Source organism: Bos grunniens, chromosome 26 (assembly GCF_055505025.1).
Source record: "Bos grunniens cultivar Pamir isolate PY7600 chromosome 26, Bosgru_T2T1.0, whole genome shotgun sequence".
Classification (NCBI taxonomy): Eukaryota; Metazoa; Chordata; class Mammalia; order Artiodactyla; family Bovidae; genus Bos; species Bos grunniens.
This window is the reverse complement of record NC_141190.1, coordinates 12,533,362-12,546,188: the sequence shown is the minus strand read 5'-3', so window position 1 is coordinate 12,546,188 and position 12,827 is coordinate 12,533,362.

The following is a 12,827-nucleotide window of genomic DNA, read 5'->3' as shown; positions in this document are numbered from 1 at the left end:
GATAGACTTTATTTTCTTGGGCTCCAAAATCATTGGAGATGGTGACTGCAGCCATGAAATTAAAAGACACTTGCTTCTTGGATGAAAAGCCATGACAAACCCAGCTGGCATATTAAAAAGAAGAGACATTGCTTTGGCAACAAAGTTTCATCTAGTCGAAGCTATGGTTTTTCCGGTGGTCATATATGATTGAGAATTGGACCACAAAGAAGGCTGAGAGCCAAAGAATTGATGCTTTTGAACAGTGGTGTTGGAGATGACTCTTGAGAGTCCCTTGGACTGCAAGGAGATCCAACCAGCCAATCCTAAAGGAAATCAGTCCTGAATATTCATTGGAAGGACTGATGCTGAAGCTGAAGCTCCAATACTTTGGCTACCTGATGCAAAGAGCTGACTCATTAGGAAAGACCCTGATGCTAGGAAAGACTGAAGGCAGGAGGAGAAGGGGACGACAGAGGATGAGATGGTTGGATGGCATCACTGACTCAATGGACATGAGTTTAAGCAATCTCTGGGAGATGGTGAAGGACAGGGAGGCCTGGCATGCTGCAGTCCATGGGGTCGCAAAGAGTCAGACACGACTGAGTGACTGAACAACAACTGTGTGTCCAAGATGATCTCAACACCCAAAGGTTTCCCTTTGAGTAACCAGTTAATCTCTTCACCTTATGATTCTACTCTATTATTATGCTCTTTTTCCAAAGCTCATTATAACATTATCAGCATGAGTAGAGTTGCTATGTAAGTTGGGTTAGGGAAGGCAAACTGGAGGGGTGCTTTGAATCTCTGTTCACGTAGCCAAATGCCATCTAAGTTGGTTGCACAAGCAACTCTTAAAGTTGAATCCGGAATAGACCCTTCTGCCTTCTCTCCCCTGCTGCTGCTGCTGCTAAGTTGCTTCAGTCGTGTCCGACTCTGTGCGACCCCATAGATGGCAGCCCACCAGGCTCCCCCATCCCTGGGATTCTCCAGGCAAGAACACTGGAGTGGGTTGCCATTTCCTTCTCCGATGCATGAAAGTGAAAAGTGAAACTGAAGTCGCTCAGTCGTATCCAACTCCTAGTGACCCCATGGACCACAGCCTTCCAGGCTCCTCTGTCCATGGGATTCTCCAGGCAAGAGTACTGGAGTGGGGTGCCATTGCCTTCTCCGGCCTTCTCTCCCCTATGTCTCCATATATCATTGCAACTTTGGAATACTCCAGTAAAACACTCATTTCATACATTTGAATTCAACTGACATAACATGAAACATATTTTCAAGCCTGTAAAATAACAGTTGACCACTACACTTCTCAATGACTGTATTTTATGCATGTATTACTTGAACTACTGTATTTCTTCCCAGGCCAGCAGGCTGCCAGATCTGCTTCTTTCCGCTAGGCCACTGTTTTGGTTAAAACAATCTCTTCGAAGCTCACCCCACCTTTCCCAGTCCAGGTCATCCTCATTTGGTCTGGGGAATCAATGTCTTCCATTGTCTTTCCAACCTATTGTTATTTCCTGTCTCTTTCACAGCTTTCCCTTTGATCATTAAGAGTCTTCAGCCAACCCTCTTCTTGTGAGTTAAGACTGTCACAACTATTTCTTCTGTTAATAGAAAAACCTATTTTAGGAATAAAATAAAATCTCAATATTTACTGTTTTTCTTGGTTATCTTGCCATAAGGGATTTAATTCTTCTAGAGACAATGTGAATGCTTCTGACCCACTAGGAGAGAGATCATGAGATATAAGGGAGTATAGAAAATAATTATAAGATATATTGGATAGAACAAATGTATCAAGTGCTTATAAGGCTATGTTTGACTCCTATAAGGCTATGATGAATCCCTGTTCTTTTTTAAAAATTCATTAATTTTTAGCTGCATTGGTTCTTCATTGCTCTGCATGGGCTTTCTCTAGTTGTGGAGAGTGGGAGCTATTCTTCATTGTGGTGTGTGGGCTTCCTATTGTGTTGGCTTCTCTTGAGGAGCATGGGCTCTAGGCTCATGGGCTTCAGTATTGGGTCTTGAGGGTTGTAGAACATGGGCTCAGTAATTGTGGCACACAGGCTTAGCTGCTGTGTGGCATGTGGGGTCTTCCTGGACCAGGAATCGAACCCTTATGCCCTGCATTGGTAGGTGGATTCCTATCCACTGCACCACCAAGGAAGTCCCTGAATCCTTGTTCTTATTTCTTTTCTTCTGCTTGGAGAGAATACTTCCAGGTGTTAAGTCACTATCTCGGTTGCCACCACTCACCCCTGTAGCTTATCTATCAAAATCTCTCCCAAATTGTCTTCCTTGTTGTGCCAAGGCACATCTTCTCAGAATCTCTTCAGTCCCTAACCTTTGATCAGCATTAAGTTTGTGCTAAGTCACTTCAGTTGTGTCCAACTCTTTGTGACCCCATGGACTGTAGCCCACCAGGCTCATCTGTCTATGGGATTCTCCAGGCAAGAATACTTTAATAGGTTGCCATGCCCTCCTCAAGAGCATAAAATTTAATCAAGATGAAATCTATTACCTGTCACCTTAGTTTTCTGGGTGTAGGTTTTCAACAGGGTTTGGGAAGTGAAGCAGGAATACAAATGCAGTGGTATTTCTGCTCTGTAGTACCACAAATGCTCTCCTGTAGTATTTCTCTCCAATATTGCCTAGTGGTGATTCATGGAGCCTATGGGCTTTGAAGAATAGACTCAAAATCACCATCTTCCTTAATTCAGCACATAGAGGGTTTTTAAAAAATTCTATAACAAAGATGCAGATGAAGCTTTGTTGCTAGCTATCAAAAGCCTGGTTCCAACCAAGCTGCTTTCTGTTTCTAATTAAACCCTAATTAGAACTCATAATTTAACTGAGCTGCATTATCACTCCCTGAGCTATGAAAGCTTAGTATGGTTGTTTAAAACCCATGGGTGTTGAAATAACAGCAAAGATATCTCACCTGGATGTGGAGAGATTTATATATAGAATAAATGCCTACATTTGTTGTTAATTTTGAGACGTGTTTCATAAAATGTGTTTCCCATAGGCCATTAGTTCTTTCTCCTCTTTAATCTTTCACTGTGTTCAGTTACCATTTTGAAACTTAGCTCTAATGATCGCACACCTTTGCCTCCATCCATGTCTTAAAACCTCTGTTGGCCATGAAATACTATCCAAAGTTGTTGTCATCTGACACATGTGACCCTGCCTAACCTTTCCAAGCCATACTTAGGATTTAACTATTCCTCTCACAAATGCCATCACTTGCCACATCTCCCTCCACAGAGCTTACTCTTGCTGCTGCTGCTAAGTCGCTTCAGTCGTGTCCGACTCTGTGCGACCCCATAGACCGCAGCCCACCAGGCTCCCCCGTCCCTGGGATTCTCCAGGCAAGAACATTGGAGTGGGTTGCCATTTCCTTCTGTGATACATGAAAGTGAAAAAATAAAGTGAAGTCACTCAGTCGTGTCCGACTCCTAGCGACCCCATGGACTGCAGCCCACTAGGCCCCTCTGTCCATGGGATTTTCAAGGCAAGAGTACTGGAGTGGGTTGCCATTGCCTTCTCTGGAGCTTACTCTTGAACCACATGTAAACATTTGCCATGTCAGGAACCCAGAGAGATGATTTATTCGTCTTTTCACACATGCTGTTTTCTGGTTGGACTGTTCATCCTCTCTCTTCTGTACTACAACTATTGATCATTTTGAAGATGACAGACGCAGTGATGAAGTGTGGACTCTGGTTTTAGACAGTGTTCTGGGTTTGAGTGCCCCTTTGCATTCTGCTTACTAGTTGGATGTACAAGTTACTAGTACAAGTACTAGTTGATGTACAAGTTACATCATTGTCTCCCAGGCCATGAAAAAAATAGTTCTTGTATTCTGCTCAGATGAAAAACAAACGCCATTGGAGGTGATTTTTATGTTTATGGTCATGATCAATGAGGAGGAAATTGTGTGAAATTGGAGATTATTACTTAGAGTTCTGATGTGGGGTAGTAGTCAGTATTTCATCTTCCTATCAACTTTTCTGTACTTCAAAGTGGTAGGCATAACTGTTTCAACAGTTTGAGAAATTGTGGTTTCACTTCAATAGGTAATTGGATTTCCTTGAAGATAGGTGATGGCAAGTGTCAATGCCCTCCAGCCAAACACTACCAGGGATATACGTGTAATTGAAGTTGGGTTTATTACTCACTGCAGTGAGTGACAGCACACATCATAAGGAACTGTGGAGCCTCTCAGTAAGATTGTGTCAGAAAGATCCTATTATAAGATTTGGGTATTGGTTGAGTGATTTTTAGGAGGGTCTAAGGAAGTGAAAATTTGCTCTATGTTGGGTACTGGCAAAAACAGCAATTTTATGATTGGCTGTATCAATCAATCTTATCTGTAGGAAGAGCAAAAGAGAGCAAGGACAATGCTGTAATAGGTAAAGAAGATCAGTCTCTCACACCAGTCAGGAAAGGGGGATATTTGGTCCTAAGTGTGTGATTGTGCATTTTCCTGTGCTTAGACAAAGTTATGAAGTGGCTTTGTTTTGTCTCAATTTATCGTGGACTCAGAGTTATCATATCTGATGTTAATGTTCCATAAGGTTGTTTATGTCCAGCATGAGAATAGCACCGCCTAGCTTAAATGCCAGATGAGCTTCCAACAACACTGAAGCCTAGTGGCAAGTATCTGATCAATTTCCAGAAAGCAGTATTTGCTTTTTTTTTGAGACAGAAAAGTAAGAGATCCTATTAAAAGTGCCCCTTTAGTTTATTGACTTTTGGGATCTATAGGAATCACATGGAAATCAGATCAACTGCCTGGAGTCTTCTGGATGAGACTTGAACTCAGAGATAATTGGAGGCAGCAGCTAGGGGCTTAAATTGGACAGAAGTTTTACTGTCCCAAGTGAGAATGAGAGCTGCCTTGGCTGCAAGTGTTGCCAGAGTGTCAGCCTCGAGGGATCCATAGTAAGAGTCCAGGCAAGCAGTCATTTCCTCTATTTTGTCCACTGACTCCCAACTTCCCCTCATCTGTGTATTTCTTGGTAATGCCCCAAGTCTGGATCTCCACGAGTGACCGTAAGACTCCAGGTAGGCATGATTCTGTTCCTGAGAGTCATTTTCAGTGCTGACCTTTCTCCCTGTGTCGGGTCTTGCTTATATCTTTGAAAATATCAAATTTATTATATAATATTAAGATACTGGAAGGGGCTTCCCAGGTCGCTCAGCGGTAAAGAATCTGCCTACCAAGCAGGAAACTTGTGTTCGATCCCTGGATCAGGAAGATCCCCTGGAGAAGGAAATGGCAACCCACTCCAGTAATTCTTGCCTGAGAAATCCCATGGACAGAGGAACCTGGCAGATTATAGTCCGTGGGAGTCACAGAATAGTCGGACACGACTTAGTGACTTAACAGCAGCGGCAGCGGGGCACCTGAAAGCCTAAAGAAAACTGTAACAAATATTAATCTTGCTATTTTATGTTGACAACCCATATTCTACTTCTATAACTCTTTCTTATCACCCCACCTTTTCCCTTCCCGGAGGTAACCATTATCCTGAATTTGGTGTTTCTTTCTCATACATTTATTTATACTTCTATACATACTTATATCTCAGAAAGCAATGATGATGCTGCTTTGAATGATTTAAAATTTCCCATGAAGATCTTCATATATACTGTTCAACTTACATCTTTAATTCTACACGTTTGAGATCCATCCATGTTGAAGAACATACAGCTCTAATTCACCCATTTTCTTGGTTATATATCAGCTATTTTCATGAATATTCTATAATTATTGACTTTTCTGTTTTGCATATTATAATAATTTTCAACGAGAAAATTCTTTTGTTCTGAATATTATCATATGCATTTCATGATATACAGGAAGATGAATTCTCCAGAACTTTTATGTAGGAGTGGAATTTCTGACTCATAGACTGTGTCTCCAGCTTTAATTCTTAAAGTTGATCACATCACTTAACCCACCCACTGGCAGGTAGGATAAGTCTCCATTTTCTGCCAGTGTTTGTTGTTGAACTTTTAAGTTTCTGTGATATGACAGAGTGAAATGGTATCATGTGGATTTTCATGTATGTTTTCCTATTTGCTGGCTAATTAGGCAACTTTTCATTTGGTATTGCCATTCTAGTGGTATTAGTCACCTGAATTGGCTGTTCGTATCATTTGCCTGTCCTACTTGGTTTGCCTTTTCATTGCTTGGAGAAGTTCTTTGCGTTCACTGCATATGATGCTTTGCTTGTTATATGGTTGCAAGCATTGTTTTGTAATTTGTGGGTTATCTTTTCATTCTTTGTGGTATTTTGAATGAATGGAAGTTTTTCAACTTGAATATAGCCACAGTGTTCCAATTTCCAGTGCTGTATAAAGTTAAAAGTTATTCACACAGTTTTGTCCAATTCTTTGCAATCCAGTGGACTGTAGCCTGCCAGGCTCCTCTGTCCATGGAATTCTCCAGGCAAGAGTACTGGAGTGGGTTGCCATTTCTTTCTCCAGGGGAACTTCCCGATCTAGGGATTGAGCCTGGGTCTCCTGCTTTGCAGGCAGATTCTTTACCAACTGAGCTACTAGGGAAGCCCCAGATAAAGAGCACTCGATAACTTTGTGGCTTAAAACACTGTTATTGCATCCCATGGTTCTTCTGGGTTGTAATTTGGAAAGGGCTCAGTTGAGTGCTCTGACTAAAGATCTTTTGTGTGGTTGCAAAGGGAATGTGACTGGAACAGGAACGGTGAGAATATGATTGGGCATTACTTTTATCAGGTAGTCCCAGAAATTCCTTATATGATGTATCGTTAGCATCTTGTGTGGGTTTGTTCATGGCATAACAGCATAAGGTAGCTGGGCTGCTTGGTTGGCAGTTCTAGGCTCCAGGGTATATGTTTCAGTAAGCAAAGAGGAAGCTGTTGTATCTTTAGTGCCCTGGCCCTGGGATTTTGTTAATTTTGTGTATTCTTTTGTCAAAATAGTCACAAAAGCCCACCCATTTTCATACAGAGGAGACACAGACCTCATCCCTTAATGACAGAAATGTCAAGATCACATTGTAAAAAAAGCATATGGAATTGAGAATATCATTGTGATCATCTTTGGAAAATAGGACCTGCCACATGGATTTTACTTTCCCCTTATAGATTTTAAAAATCTTGATCTAGAAATCCTTCACTAACTGAAGGACAAAAGTTTCCTCCTATGTTTGTTTTTGTAAGTTTGAGTTTGCTTTGCACAATTATGTCTGGAGTTCCTTGCATAATGTGAGGAATTAACCTAACTAAATTCTGTTACAGCTTGCATCGATTTTTTTTTTCTTACCATTGATCTGAAATGCTAGATTTGGTATAAATTTTTCATATAAGCATGATTCTATTTCAAAGCTTTTGATTCTGTCACAGTGAAATTTTTATTGATTGCTATAGTTTTAAAAAATTCTCCCCACATTGTTCTTAAAAACTATTGTGTGTTCATTGTCTTTTATTTTTTCATAAAATGTTGGAGTCAGTTTAAGAACTCAAAACACCCTGTTGGAAATTTCTTTGTAATGGAATGAAATTTATAGAATTATTTGGACAGAATTGTCATCTTCATAATATCTTGTCCTGTTGTACCTAGATATAGTAATGGTCCTCATATATAATTAAAATAGTTTTATATTTTCCTTGAAGGTCAGACATATCAAATTATCTATAAATTGTTTATTAAATTTTTTTTTCTATTTGTTTGAGGAAACAGAAATGCAGATGATCTAAGTTGATTTTGTGTTCACAATCTTTGCTGAACTCAATTTCTAAGTCTAAAATGTCTATTTGGAGACAAATACTGTATGATACCACTTTTACATTGGAGTCTAAAGAATAATACAAATGAATGTATATGCAAGATAGAAACAGACTCATAGAAAACAAACCTGTGGTTAAGAAAGGGGAGAGGGAAGGGGGAAGGGGCAACTGAGGGGTATGGGCTTAACAGACACAAACTTCTAAGTATAAAATGGACAAGCAACAAGGATGTATTGTTTTGCACAGAGAATTACAGTCATTACCTTTTAATAAATTTCAATGGAGTATAATCTCTTAGAAAATGCTCAATCACTGTGCTGTACACCTAAACCTAATACAACATTGTAAATCATAATCTGTACTGCAGCAAAAAAATAAAATAAAGTCTAATTCTCTTGGGGGTTCTGGGGAAAATGAAGGTTTATTTTCATTTTCAGTCCTTATACATCCTCTTATTTTTCTCATCCTATCCCACATAGCTTGTTCTTGATTTTTAAGGCAAGTGGCTCTACACAGTTACCCATTAATTGAGGTAGTTGATGTAAGTTTTTGGTTCCTACTCCTTTATGGAAAACAATTTTCCTTCTATACATAGTTTATGAAGAGCTGCTAATTATGGTATTGACTTGTATGGAATTCTTTTCCAACATCTATTGTATTGATGATGTAATTTTTCTTAGTGGCAGTTTATATTACTAAACTTTATGTATTTAAACCACTTCTGTATTTATAACTGCTCTAAATGCAAATTTATTATAGTGTGTGTATTTATTGCTATCTTTTACAAATTAGTATTTCTTTTAGGTGCTTTATGTTCATGTCAATGAGATTGATTGGTCTACGGTTTCTTTTACTTGTGTTGTCCTTACTTGGTTTTGGTAAGATTATATCGTAATCATATAATTATGTGAAGAGGGTGGTATTAGTGAAAATGGCAGAATAAGGGACCCCAAAGTACATTCTTCCATTAAAGCAGTGAGAGAAACTGGCAAAATGGACAGAATCAAAATTTGTGGAACTCTGGAAACTAACCAAAAGCTTTCAGCCATCAAAGGAACACTTGATTAAGAAAACCTAATAAATCTTGTTAAGAAGTTTGCTTTGTGGTATTTGTAATTTATCTTGGTCCCATCTTTCACTCCCTAGATTAGGAGTGGCATTGAAGATAACACCCCTGTGCAGACATCTGTACCAGAATAAGCTTTATTTACAAATAATTGTGATTTTACTTGTGTTTTTCAAGAAGTGTATTCATTTGATATAAATTGTCTAACTTACTGGCTTGCTGCTGCTGCTGTTAAGTTGCTTCAGTCGTGTCCGACTCTGTGTGACCCCATAGACAGCAGCCTACCAGGCTCCTCCGTCCTTGGGATTCTCCAGGCAAGAACGCTGGAGTGAGTTGCCATTGCCTCCTCCAATGCATGAAAGTGAAAAGTGAAAGTGAAGTCGCTCAGTCGTGTCTGACTCTTCGCAACCCCATGGACTGCAGCCTACCAGGCTTCTCCATCCATGGGATTTTCCAGTAAAGAGTACTGGAGTGGGGTGCCATTGCCTTCTCCAAACTTACTGGCTTAAGTTTATAATATTCTCTTTTTAACCCTTTATTATCACTAGTAATATTACCTCGCTCAAGGCCGGTGTTTTTATGTATTATCTTTTTTCTTCCTTGCCTAAAGGTTTATCAATTTTATTGATCTTCTCTGTGAACTAACATTTGGCTTTATTGACTTTTCATGACCATTTTTATGTTTTCTATTTTACTAATTTCTGTTTTGATTTTTATTTTCTTGTTATTTTTGACTAAATTTACTCTCTTCTTGTTTGTAAAGGTGAATTTGAGATTTTATTGTTTTGAGATTTTTGTTTTAATACATGTTTAGTGTTATACATTTTCTTCAATGCATTGCTTTAGCTGCATATCACAGATATTATGTTGTATTATGATTTTTATTCAGTTTAAAATAATTCCTGAATTCCTTTTCCCCTAAGCTTTGAGATATAATTGACATATAATATTGTGTAAGTTTAAGGTGTATAGCATCATAATTTGAAGGCTTCCCAGGTGGCTCACTAGTAAAGAATCTTCCTGCCGATGCAGGAGATGTGGGTTCAATCCCTGGGATCTCCAGGAAGATGCCCCGGAGAAGGAAATGGCAATCCATTCCAATATTCTTGCCTGGATGATTCCATGGACAGAGGAGCCTGGAGGGCTGCAAAGAGGGGTTGCAAGGAGTCATACATGACTGACAACTGAGCACACATGCACATATCATTATTTGAAACACACATCTATTGTGAAATTATTACCATAAGGTCTGTCAGTATCTCCATATCCCATAATTATGCTGCGTTTGTATAGAGACCATTAAGATCTATGCTGTCAGCAATTTTCAAGTATACAGTATAGTACTATAAATGATATTTACCACATTAGATTCCTAGAACTTATCAACCTTATAACTGGAAGTTTGTACTATTTACCAACATCTCTCCTTTTCTCCTACCTCCCAGCCCTGGAAACCACTATTTTACTCTGTTTCTGTGAATTTAGTTTTTTTAAATTTCACATAAAATATTCGTCTTTCTCTACCTTATTTTACTTAGCATAATGTCCTCAAGTTGCATCTATGCTGTCACAAAAGGCAGGGTTTCCTTATTTATTATGACCAAATAATATTTCATTGTGTATGTATAACACATTTTTAAAAATTTTCAGTTTTATTGAGATATAATTGACATATGTAATTATATAGCTTTAAGGTGTACAACAGGTTTCCCAGGTGGCTCAGATGGTGAAGAATCCACCTGCAATGCAGGAGACCTGGGTTCGATCCCTGGATTGGAAAAATTCCCTGAAGAAGGGAATGGCTACCCATTCCAGTAGTCTTGTCTGGAGAATCCCATGGACAGAGGAGCCTGGTAGGCTATAGTCCTTGGGGTTGCAAAGATTTGGACATGACTGAGCAACTAGCACACAAACACACACATACACAAGCTGTACAGCATTATGACTTATATACATCATAAAATATCATAAATAAGTTTCAGTTCAGTTCAGTCGCTCAGTTGTGTCTGACTCTTTGTGACCCCATGAATCACAGCATGCCAGGCCTCCCTGTTCATCACCAACTCCCAGACTTCACCCAAACTCACGTGCATAGAGTCGGTGATGCCATCCAGCCATCTCATCCTCTATTGTCCCCTTTTCCTCCTGCCCTTAATCTTTCCCAGCATCAGGGTTTTTTCCAATGAGTCAACTCTTTGCATGAGGTGGCCAAAGTATTGGAGTTTCAGCTTTAGCATCAGTCCTTCCAATGAACACCCAGGACTGATCTCTTTTAGGATAGAATGGTTGGATCTCCTTGCAGTCCAAGGGATTCTCAAGAGTCCTCTCCAACACCATAGTTAAAAAGCATCAGTTCTTTGGCACTCAGCTTTCTTCACAGTCCAACTCTCACATCCATACATTACCACTGGAAAAACCATAGCCTTGACTAGACGGACCTTTGTTGGCAAAGTAGTATCTCTGCTTTTTAATATGCTATCGAGGTTGGTCATAACTTTCCTCTCAAGGAGTAAGTGCCTTTTAATTTCATGGCTGCAGTCACCATGTGTGGTGATTTTGGAGCCCCCCAAAATGAAGTTTGACACTGTTTCCACTGTTTCCCCATCTATTTCCCATGAAGTGATGGGGTCAGATGCCATGATCTTAGTTTTCTGAATGTTGAGCTTTAAGCCAACTTTTTCATTCTCCACTTTCACTTTCATCAAGAGGCTTTTTGGTTCCTCTTCCCTTTCTGCCATAAGGGTGGTGTCATCTGCATATCTGAGGTTATTGATATTTCTCCCAGCAGTCTTGATTCCAGCTTGTGATTCCTCCAGCCCAGCGTTTCTCATGACGTACTCTGCATATAAGTTAAATAAGCAGGGTGACAATATACAGCCTTGATGTATTCCCTTTCCTATTTGGAACCAGTCGGTTGTACCATGTCCAGTTCTAACTATTGCTTTCTGACCTGCATATAGGTTTCTAAAGAGGCAGGTCAGTTTAGTGCACATCAATCTCATATAGATAAAAAAAATCATAGGAATACAGAAATTTTTTCCTTGTGTTGAGAACTCCTAGGATTTACTTTTATCAACTTTCATATATAATATACAACAGTGTTTATTATGTACATTACATATGTAGTACTTATCTATTTTATAACTGAAAGTTTGTTCCTTTGACTGCACTCAGACAATTCACCCACCCCACATTCCCTATCTCTACTAACCACAAATCTTTTTCTATGAGTTTGTTTGATTTTGGAATATAATTGACCTATGTTAGTTTCTGTTACACAACTCAATGATCCGATATTTCTATTTGTTCCTTCAAAGTAATCACCATGATAAGTCTAGTTGCAATCTATCAACATGCAAAGATATTACATAATTATTGGCTATATTGTCCACCCTGTACATTTTGTACTTGTGGCTTATTTATTTTGGTATTGAAGTTTGTACTCTTATCTCCATCACCTCTTTCTTCCTCATCTCTGGCAATCACTTGTTTGTTCTCTGTATCTATAACTCTTTCTGTTGTTATGTTTGTTCATTTGTTTTTTTAGATTCTACACATATGTGAAATCATAGAGTATTTGTCTTTCTCTTTATGACTTATTTCACTTAGCATGATACCATCTAGGTCCAACCATGTTACAAATACCAAGATTTTAGTCTTTCTTATGGTGGAGTAATACTCTATTATACACATACACACACACACACACACACACATATACACACATACATAAATATGTATGTGTGTATATATATATGCCACATCTTATTTATCTATTCATCTATTGGTGGATACTTAAGTTGCTTTCATATCTTGGCTACTGTAAGTAACACAGCAATGAATGTGGGAGTGCACATATGAATATCTTTTCTAATTAGTGTTTTCATTTTTTTCTGATGAGTACCCGGGAATGGAACTGCTGGATAATATGGTAATTCTATTTTTAATCGTTTGAGGCGTCTCTGCACTGTTTTTCACAGTGTCTGCACCAATTTACA